The sequence below is a fragment of the Hylobates moloch genome, unplaced genomic scaffold, assembly GCF_009828535.3.
Source record: "Hylobates moloch isolate HMO894 unplaced genomic scaffold, HMol_V3 SCAFFOLD_5, whole genome shotgun sequence".
Classification (NCBI taxonomy): domain Eukaryota; kingdom Metazoa; phylum Chordata; class Mammalia; order Primates; family Hylobatidae; genus Hylobates; species Hylobates moloch.
This window is the reverse complement of record NW_026652280.1, coordinates 3,800,995-3,809,730: the sequence shown is the minus strand read 5'-3', so window position 1 is coordinate 3,809,730 and position 8,736 is coordinate 3,800,995.

Genomic DNA, 8,736 nt, shown 5'->3' with positions numbered 1-8,736 from the left:
CAAAAGTCTCTACTTCTTAAAAGGAACATAATTATAAGGGCTATAAACATTTGAATCATTTCCTCGAACATGTACAAGTATGTGCCTGGTGAATCTCTTGCATAGGAAACTCTAGCCCTTTTCCTAATGGCACATTTTCTTAATGGCTTTGCTGTTCCTGAGTTCATTTCATTGCACGGTTACTTGTTATATCTGACATGAGTTAATATTGCAGTAAAAAATATTGAAAGGCATTTCTCCACCACATCAACTCCCTCCACCTGCAGAGGAAGGGATGGAGAACGAGACTGAGAAGAAGGAAATTCACTGGTCCCAAAACTCCTGGGATCACATTTAAAACTCAAATTGGAGGAAGAAGATGAGAGATGAAGGGAAGCTAGAATAAACACCTCTCAAAACAAAAAAGAGAAATGCCCCTCTAAAAACTACACCCTAAAGGTAAACAGAGGAATTCAACATCCACGGTCTGGACTCAAAGATACATGTGACGGGCCCCTACATGGACACACCAAGCCAGCCCTTCCAAGAGTGCAGCCTGTGAGCTGACTCAGGAATCATATCTCCCATGATGGATGCTCAAAATAGAAGCATGTTTGCAAACACGATGATAATAGAAAGCAGGCCCCAAAACTGGAAACGGGCAATCTCCAAAAATATGCACTTTTATTTTTGCATTAATCGTCTAGACTGCATTGCCTATAACAAACTCACTAATTACACTTTCATTCATTTACAGGTTATCAGTGGATGCCTCACCTCAGAAAAGTCCCATAAAACTGAGGAATATTGTGGGAGGTATCCTTGGGGGTCATCTAGACCAGCACTCCAGCCTGCCCCAAATCGACAGATGAAAAAAGCAAACTCCAGAGAAGTAGCGTCTCAAGGTCACATAAGTCAGTCCCTATCAACGTCAGCACTAAAATCAAGGCCTCCTAAAACCAGTCGGATCATTGTTCCATTACAGCATATGGTAATTCTTGTTAGACGGAAAACAGAAATATTTAGAAGGTCCTAGGAGGGTCTTATTTCTTGAATGGAAAGTGAAGATTTGACATTCTTTAAGACTGCTGGTCAACTCCAGACAAGCTGTATTAAATAATGAAGTGGGAACAGAGACTGTGAAAAATCCAAGGGGAGGAAAAAAAAGAATCTTTAAAAAAATGCTACAGATTTCAAAGCACTTAGAATTACTATTTTCCTTTCATATCTTTGGCTCCTTCTTCTATTCTGGGTCCTAGTCAAATGTTGGTTTTACTGGAGTGTTCTATCGAGGCCAAATTAACACCCAAACTGGAATTAATACTCACCTTTGTTCACAAATTCAGACTCCCAGACGTCACAGAGGTGCTGAACACATTTTAACACTCAGGGACATTCACACCAGAGAAATGCATCAATTTACAAAAAAGTATGAGCCTCAAACGTGTACACCCAATCCATATTGGCGGCCAGAAAGCAGTTTCCCTCCACCGGCCTCCTCTTCCTCCACTCCCTCCATCCTACTGGACCTCCTGTGCACTGGATTACCCGACCCACTCTGGGACTGTTGCAGCACGAGCAACTTTGTTGCCATGCTCTAATTCCTCAAACGCCGTTACCTCTCTTTACGCTTAGCCCCAAGGTGGGAAGAAGGAAATAAATCTTGTTCCTGGTGGGATGTCACATCCTCGGGCGTTCTGGGGCCTTCCATGCCAGGCCTCCAAGCCCTGGTGCGCCAAGGCTCAACATGGCTGAATACAGGGTTCTATTTAATCTTGGCAGAGACACGGACTTTCCACACACAAATTAACATTGTTTCATCTCATTTTGACACCATAATGTCTTTTCCATACACCTGCTCTGACATTTTCATGAAATCATTGCATCCCAATCAACTGAGTAGGGAATTAGCATTGTTACACCAAACATTCTTTAAAGTGTGGGTTATTTTTCATATCTAAATATCTCATCCCCATATGCTGCTTTGGAAAGATAAATTCAAGATCTAACATACTGCAAATTTAAAATTCTAAAATATGCATATTTGATTTTACAATCCCCTTATTGGCAACGTGTGCCATGCAAAGCTGTATTCATGCTTGGGTAAATGGGTAACTTTTAAAGTAAATCAAATCTAGGATTTCATAGGAAATGAACCCCCTTTTAATGTTTCCGCATTTTAAAATTAAGAAATATTCCTGGATTGTGATTCCTGACATTACAAATAGTAATTACTCTTCTTGTGATTAATGGCAATGACAGTATTTCTGGTTTCTAAGATGTTTCTGCATACCTCCTAGGTGGAGGTATAATAAACTCAATACAATTCGTTTATTATGGATTTCATTTCCATGCAGAAAACTGAGGCTCACAGATGCTGCATGTGATATGTAAGGCACCAGCTCTAATGGGGAAAGGAGGGAATAGAACTTCAATCTTTTGATTTCCAAACTACCATATCATAAAGCACATGAGACAATATCCCTCTCAGAAATAGTGACTTTGCATACTACTATTCCTAATTGTTGCTTAAATGAATCTTAAATAATTTTTTTTTTTTTTTTTTTTTTTTTTTACTTTTTATCAGTGTCCTGTGATCCAAGAAATAGCTAACCTAAATCAGCTATGCGTGGGCTCTGGGCAGTTAATTGAATGTTTGGAAGGGCCCATGTTAAACAGATTTTTGTCAAATAATGTTGCCACCACATAAGGTGACATGAAAAAGGATTTTACGTGAAGTCTCAAACTGTAGTGCCCCCTATGTGTGCTGTGTGGGAAATGCCTAGGATTTGCTGATAAACATGAAAAGCGAACACAGAAATTGTTCTCATCCGTGTAAAATGGCAGGAATACTTAGTTTGCCAGGGTAAAAACATGCATTTAACAAATTTGAAACCAATGTTCCTCTATCTAAATGCCTAATTACTTAGACTTTCTCCTCATCCCCCTCAAACGATTCTCACTCTACAAGACCTTAGCCCAATGCTGTTTTTTCCCTATTAACTCTTCCGGACGAAATGATAAATAACCTTTATGAATTCATTTTAACCAAACACACTAAACTATTCTAACACATGACAATTTATTTCATATCTGTGTTCATATTTCCACCTTCCCCACTCCCAAAATTTAGCCTATTAAATCCTTGAGGGCAGAGATAGTATGTTATAATTTTCAAACCTCCAGTAATTAGCACTTTTTAAATAAACGAATTTAAAAAAAACATCTTCCTCACTTCCAAATATCTCCCTCAATTTATACTAGGCATGTAGAAAAACTATTAAATCAATATATATTCAAATCAATTCAACAAATACTGATTTGCACATCTAGTTTAGAGATGCAGTGTGACCTCCATACTTTTTCTCATAATGCAATAGCTTTTCTGCATTTTACGAAATACTTTAAGATATTTACCTATTTTGAAAACAAGTTGATATGGATGCACCTGACACTTAGACATAAGACATTCTGTAAAGAATACCAGAGCGAGAGGTGGATTCATTCTTCAAAGATCATTCCAACCTTAGTTTCTCCTCCAAGCTCAATTAGTGGAATTTTATGGAGCTTAAGGTGTTGGCCCTCAGCAGAACAAGCATGGGGAATTTTGTTTCACTTTGCATATAACCCCATTCAGGCCTATTTGCTCTGCTGAGCAGTTAACTCCTCATGCCTCTGGTAATTCTAATGGGTGTATACTTAATAGAATTAATGTTTTTGTGATTGTAAATGGTTCCACCTTCTTAAAGTTTGCCATAAATAGCCAAGTACTGAAGAAAGGAACATGTTTTTCTTTAGGTGCTAGACTTTTTAAAAAATCGTGGATATTAAAAATGGAACACTCACCAGTGAGTATCATCGATCATTCTCCCAATTCCAATGAGATTGTTTCCAGATTCTGGTGTGGACAACAGGTTTGGGGCTGAAGGAAGCACATAACCTACATTTTCACACACACCTGGCGGGAAGATTGATCCTCAGCTGATCTATGCTTGCCCTAGTGACATCATGTGATGCATCGTCAGTAACAGTCCCATTGCTGGCCAGGTCCACCCAAGGTCCTTAGGCTGTACAGATACCCCCAACAATCTCATACATAAGGAGAGAAAATAGGATGTCCAAATGAGTCATGATGAGCCTACACTGAAAGCGTTTTGTGGCCCCAACCATCAGTTTCTCCAGAAATAAGTCTGCTACAAAGCGGAAGGTCCTGCTTCATTTCCCAGCTCCGTCGTCATGTGCTCTGAGGGCTGTGAATGCTTTAACAACATCCCAGCCCCGAAATGCAGCGGAGCCAGTTTCCAAGGAAGAACAGCAGCAGTCGACCCCTAACAACAGGGCACAGGTAACGGATAAAAGCTCACCCCGATTTCCAAGTCGCCAAAAGAGTGATCACTGCTAGGCTTTTACCTCTGCTCAGGGTTCCATTTCCATGTGCCTAAGAGGTTGTCGAGGTTTTTTTAATTCCAGTGGGTTGGCGGGGGAAGTTGTCGGGCTTTTGAGTGACGAAAACTCCTCTTCATGTGTGCCCATAAAACATTAAATGAGAAATACAGATGCTAGAATGCCCAAGTTAGAAGCTGAGAGCTAAACATCACAATGCGGATGTTCCCCATGCATTGGGACGAAACCTCTTGGACAAGACGCTGCGCTCAGGAGCCTCAGTTCTTCTGCAGATACTCCACCTCAGCCACTTCCGACCCGCCAGTCTATCAGCGTTACAGGGCTACGTTCCATTAGTTAATATTTAGTGAGAAAAACTCTAAAAAACGGCGACGAATTGGAGAAAATCTTCACAATCTATACCTCCAACAAAGGACTAATATCCAGAATCTACGAGGAACTCAAAGGAACGCTGAACAGTTTTAATCACCATTATTACGCCCGTACGTAGCCGGAAGTGTGTCTGTCCAATTCCCATCCGGCCGGACTTCAGACTGACTTCCTTTCAGGCGTTCTCTCTTCCTTTCGTGGCCTTCTCTCCGGATTCTGTGTACCCGCAATCTCATTAGTCTACTGATTGGGAATTGCAAGCATCAGCCAGGCACAATGGCAGGTGAACACTGATTTGGTATCAACGTGTTTGTGCTGAATCCCGCATAAAATGGGAAGATGTTTCTTTCTCAGGATCCCTCGCAGACCACAGCTTCCTCACAGGTACCCGATGGGGAGACAAGAAGTATACACAGCTGACATCCAGCCTTCTCTCTGGCTGATTCAGGAGCTGAAAGCCACGTGGTCATCACGGTCTTCTGAAGATTATTCATGAGAAAGCCACTTAGAACAAAGCCGTCCACAGTTATAGTTCTTTCATCTTGAAAACTAACAACACATGGTCACTTCCCTGGAGGACTCCTTGGAAAACTGACACTTGTCCATTATGCAAATTCTTTGTTGATTGTTGTTGGGTCCAGAGTCTAGTTGTGTAGAGAACTAGAGAGAAAAAGAGAGAGAGGAGAGAGAGGGAGACAGAAGAGAGGAGAGAGAGATTTGAAACCCATCTCACACCCTAAATGTGGGCAGGCTTGCAGACAGATATCTTGGAACTACGAGGTAAACATGGTCTAAATCCTCTGTTTTGGGAAGATAAGTGCTCAGAGTTCTGTAAGCTAAATGCACACTGCTGAAATGTGATTGAAAACTTTGTGATGTGAAGACTAAAAATCACAAGAAGGAGGCAGGCAGTGTTTAATCTTCTGTTGGATGACAACTCAAGATAGACTGATAGAGATACCTGCTGCCTGATAAACCAGTCAATATTGTAGATGGTAGATATTTGCAGTCAACAGGCCCTGGGAGCAGGGAGTGGGGGTTGGGGACCACGGCATTACTATACTGCAATTCTGCTCCCAGCTCCTTGCTAAGGAAGGCAAGACCTATAATTTGCTGTATTATGTTATCATACGATGGATCGAAAAGCATTCAAATCCTTCCAAGTAGACCATGTTAATCCTGTACATAGGCATTCTTCGGCCACGTCATTGTCCATTGCAGATGGCACATGTTAATCTATCCTAAAAGTGAAAGTGAAGGGTGGTCTTTGAAAGAACTCCCTCTACTTCTAGAAGAGCCAGGTTTTCAGGCAGAAATTTTTCTGGTTTGTCTGTACTTAAAATTCTTAGCTTTTTTTTTTTTTTTTTTTCAAATACACTGGCAGGAATATACACCAAACACAAAGGAACCAGAGAAATCACTGGTTCTGGCCAAATGAGTAGAACACACACACACACACACACACACACAGTGACTAAAGCGGGATAGTAATGTGTCTAGAGTAGTTTTCAGAGTATGTGTGTGTATGTGTGTGTGCGTGTGTGTACCTACATGTGCATATCCCTGGAAGTGCATTACTGCTGCACTTATTTGGAGGAAATTTGAGAAAATATCTTTAAACATGGTTGTCTTACTGAATTTTATTTATTAAATAATTCACTAGGCTTTTCTTCTGGAAAAATGTCCAACTGTAGCAGACAGAAAGGAAGCCAAGAGAGGGTGTTTACAGCAAGGAGGGGCTATGAAATATCTTCACTCCAGGTTCTTTATGACGTAAAACCGTGTCACACCACACCACCATCCCTGTTGCAAACTATTCATCTAATTTCCCTCATTTTTGGGATATTTTGTTTTCCCCTAAATGTCAGCATTTGCTGGGGGAAAAAATATTTTTGGTTGTTTCTTTGGAAGCTTCTTGCAGTATGCCTCCACCTGCTGGAAGGAATCAGGCATGTTGTTAGGTGCAGCTGCAGCTCTGCACGTTCAGAGCTGCCTATTTCTACGTCACTGAAGAAAACAGAAATTATAAATCTATAGAAGAGATGTTTACTTATAAATATCACATGTAAATTAAATGCTATGCATCAACCTACCACAAAGTTGTATAATCAATGTATTTTTAATATAGTTTGAAATGAAAATAACTTCATTTTAAGGGAAACAGAATTTATAATGATGCAAGTAATCCAGGATGTCGATCAAAATATACCCAATTAAAAGTAAGGTGAAATGTAAATTGTGGCATTAAAGTTCCAAATGTTAACAAGTATTTTCATTTCCCCAGCTGCAGTGTATCATTTTTATCAGCACTTGAAAGCATGCTGCATTTTGGACTCTGTGGTCGCCTGCTTTACACAACGGAACATTCTGATGGTGTGCATGTGCCATAATACGTATAGAAATTCTAAGAATTCATGTAATTTACCTGCTAAATCAGGGACTGTTACAGTCCGCTGTGTAAATTCACATTTTGGCACTCTTTAAAAAGTGGATTATTATTGACCAATAGACCATAACAGCTCCAAAGAAGCCGTTACTGTACATCGTGTAAAGCCTTTGTGGTGTGTTATTGAAGCTCTGTAGCTATCAGGATCTGCTTGTCAATCTAGCTGCCATGCGCATGCACCAAATGCATGTGCTAAAGATGCCTTGTAAATTGAAGCTTTAGTCAAATTACCCTTGTTCTTGTCCAATAAGCCATGGTATAAAATTGGATATTTCCACTGCAGTTTCTTTCTCCACCTCCAGAATTCTATTTCCCTGTATTTATAGAGGTTGAAATTTTGAAATGTGGATAAGGGAGTGGTGATTTGATTTCAAGTTTCAAGAAGAAAAAAAAAGCAGGAAGAAAATTGAAGACAGTTTTTGCTTTGCATGAAAAAACATCTCAAAGAATGCATGAATTTGCCAGCTTCCAGGAGGCTGGCAATGGTCACAGTGAGATTTCTCTACTTTAGGCTTTTGGGAATCCAAATAAGATTTTTATTTAATTTTCTATGTGCTAATTTTGTGTTTTTCCACCTGTCTGTCCTCTTCTTTCATTTAACAAAAAATGAACATTGAAACATTTGCCAGGAAAAAAAAAAAACACCTTTTTAGTTACTTGTACCTTCAGTAAAAATAAAATAATACTTCAAGGTCACAAGCTGTAGGTGCAGTACTTTCAGTGTGTTCCTGGGCTGGTGAGAGGTTTTGGCAAAGCCGTCCTGACACCCACACAGCATACACAGCATGTTTGTGACGATGATTAAGCCATTTGTTTGTCTCTTCCTGATATGGCCGAAGCCATGCAAATCAGCATGGATTCCCAATCCTCAGAGACAGGGTATGTTCTAGAAATCAAGCTATGAACAAAAAGTTCAGGCTGGATTACCTGAAGGAGATCCAGGCTTAATGTCACTAGGTATATGTCCTTACTTTCTGGCCGAGAGCAAACATTTGGTAAGTTTCTGAGCTAGGAAGAAAATGCTTATGGAACCGTGGTTTTAAAAACATACAGTCAGCAGAACATATCCGCTTAGAGACCAATATTTCTTCAAGTTATAGAAGAAAAAAAAAGAATAGGAAAGGTGAGATTAAGTGCTGTACAACTTTGTTCTTTCCCGTAAGAAACAGTAAAAGCTCATATTTTTATACTATGTTATTTCAATCTATAATTGTTATAATTGGTAGCTTAAAATCCTAAAGTTCAATGGTAATGTGACAAATGGGAGATAGAGCTAGAGCAAATTCAACGAGGTATTTTTTTAGTTCCATATCACGTCAGATAAATGGATAGAGAGTTAAGAACAGCAAAATTCTAAGAAATCACTAGCGCAAATTCTCTTGGGAAAATATAGTTTATTTTCATTTTGCAAATATCTGCTAACCACTGCATCACCCCTCCTGTGCTCAAGAGAAAGGAACACAGTGTGTGCCCCTAACACTGTGGAGTAAAGCATGAGAAAATTCTTCACGCAGCCCTGCCATAACAAACCTCAGCTG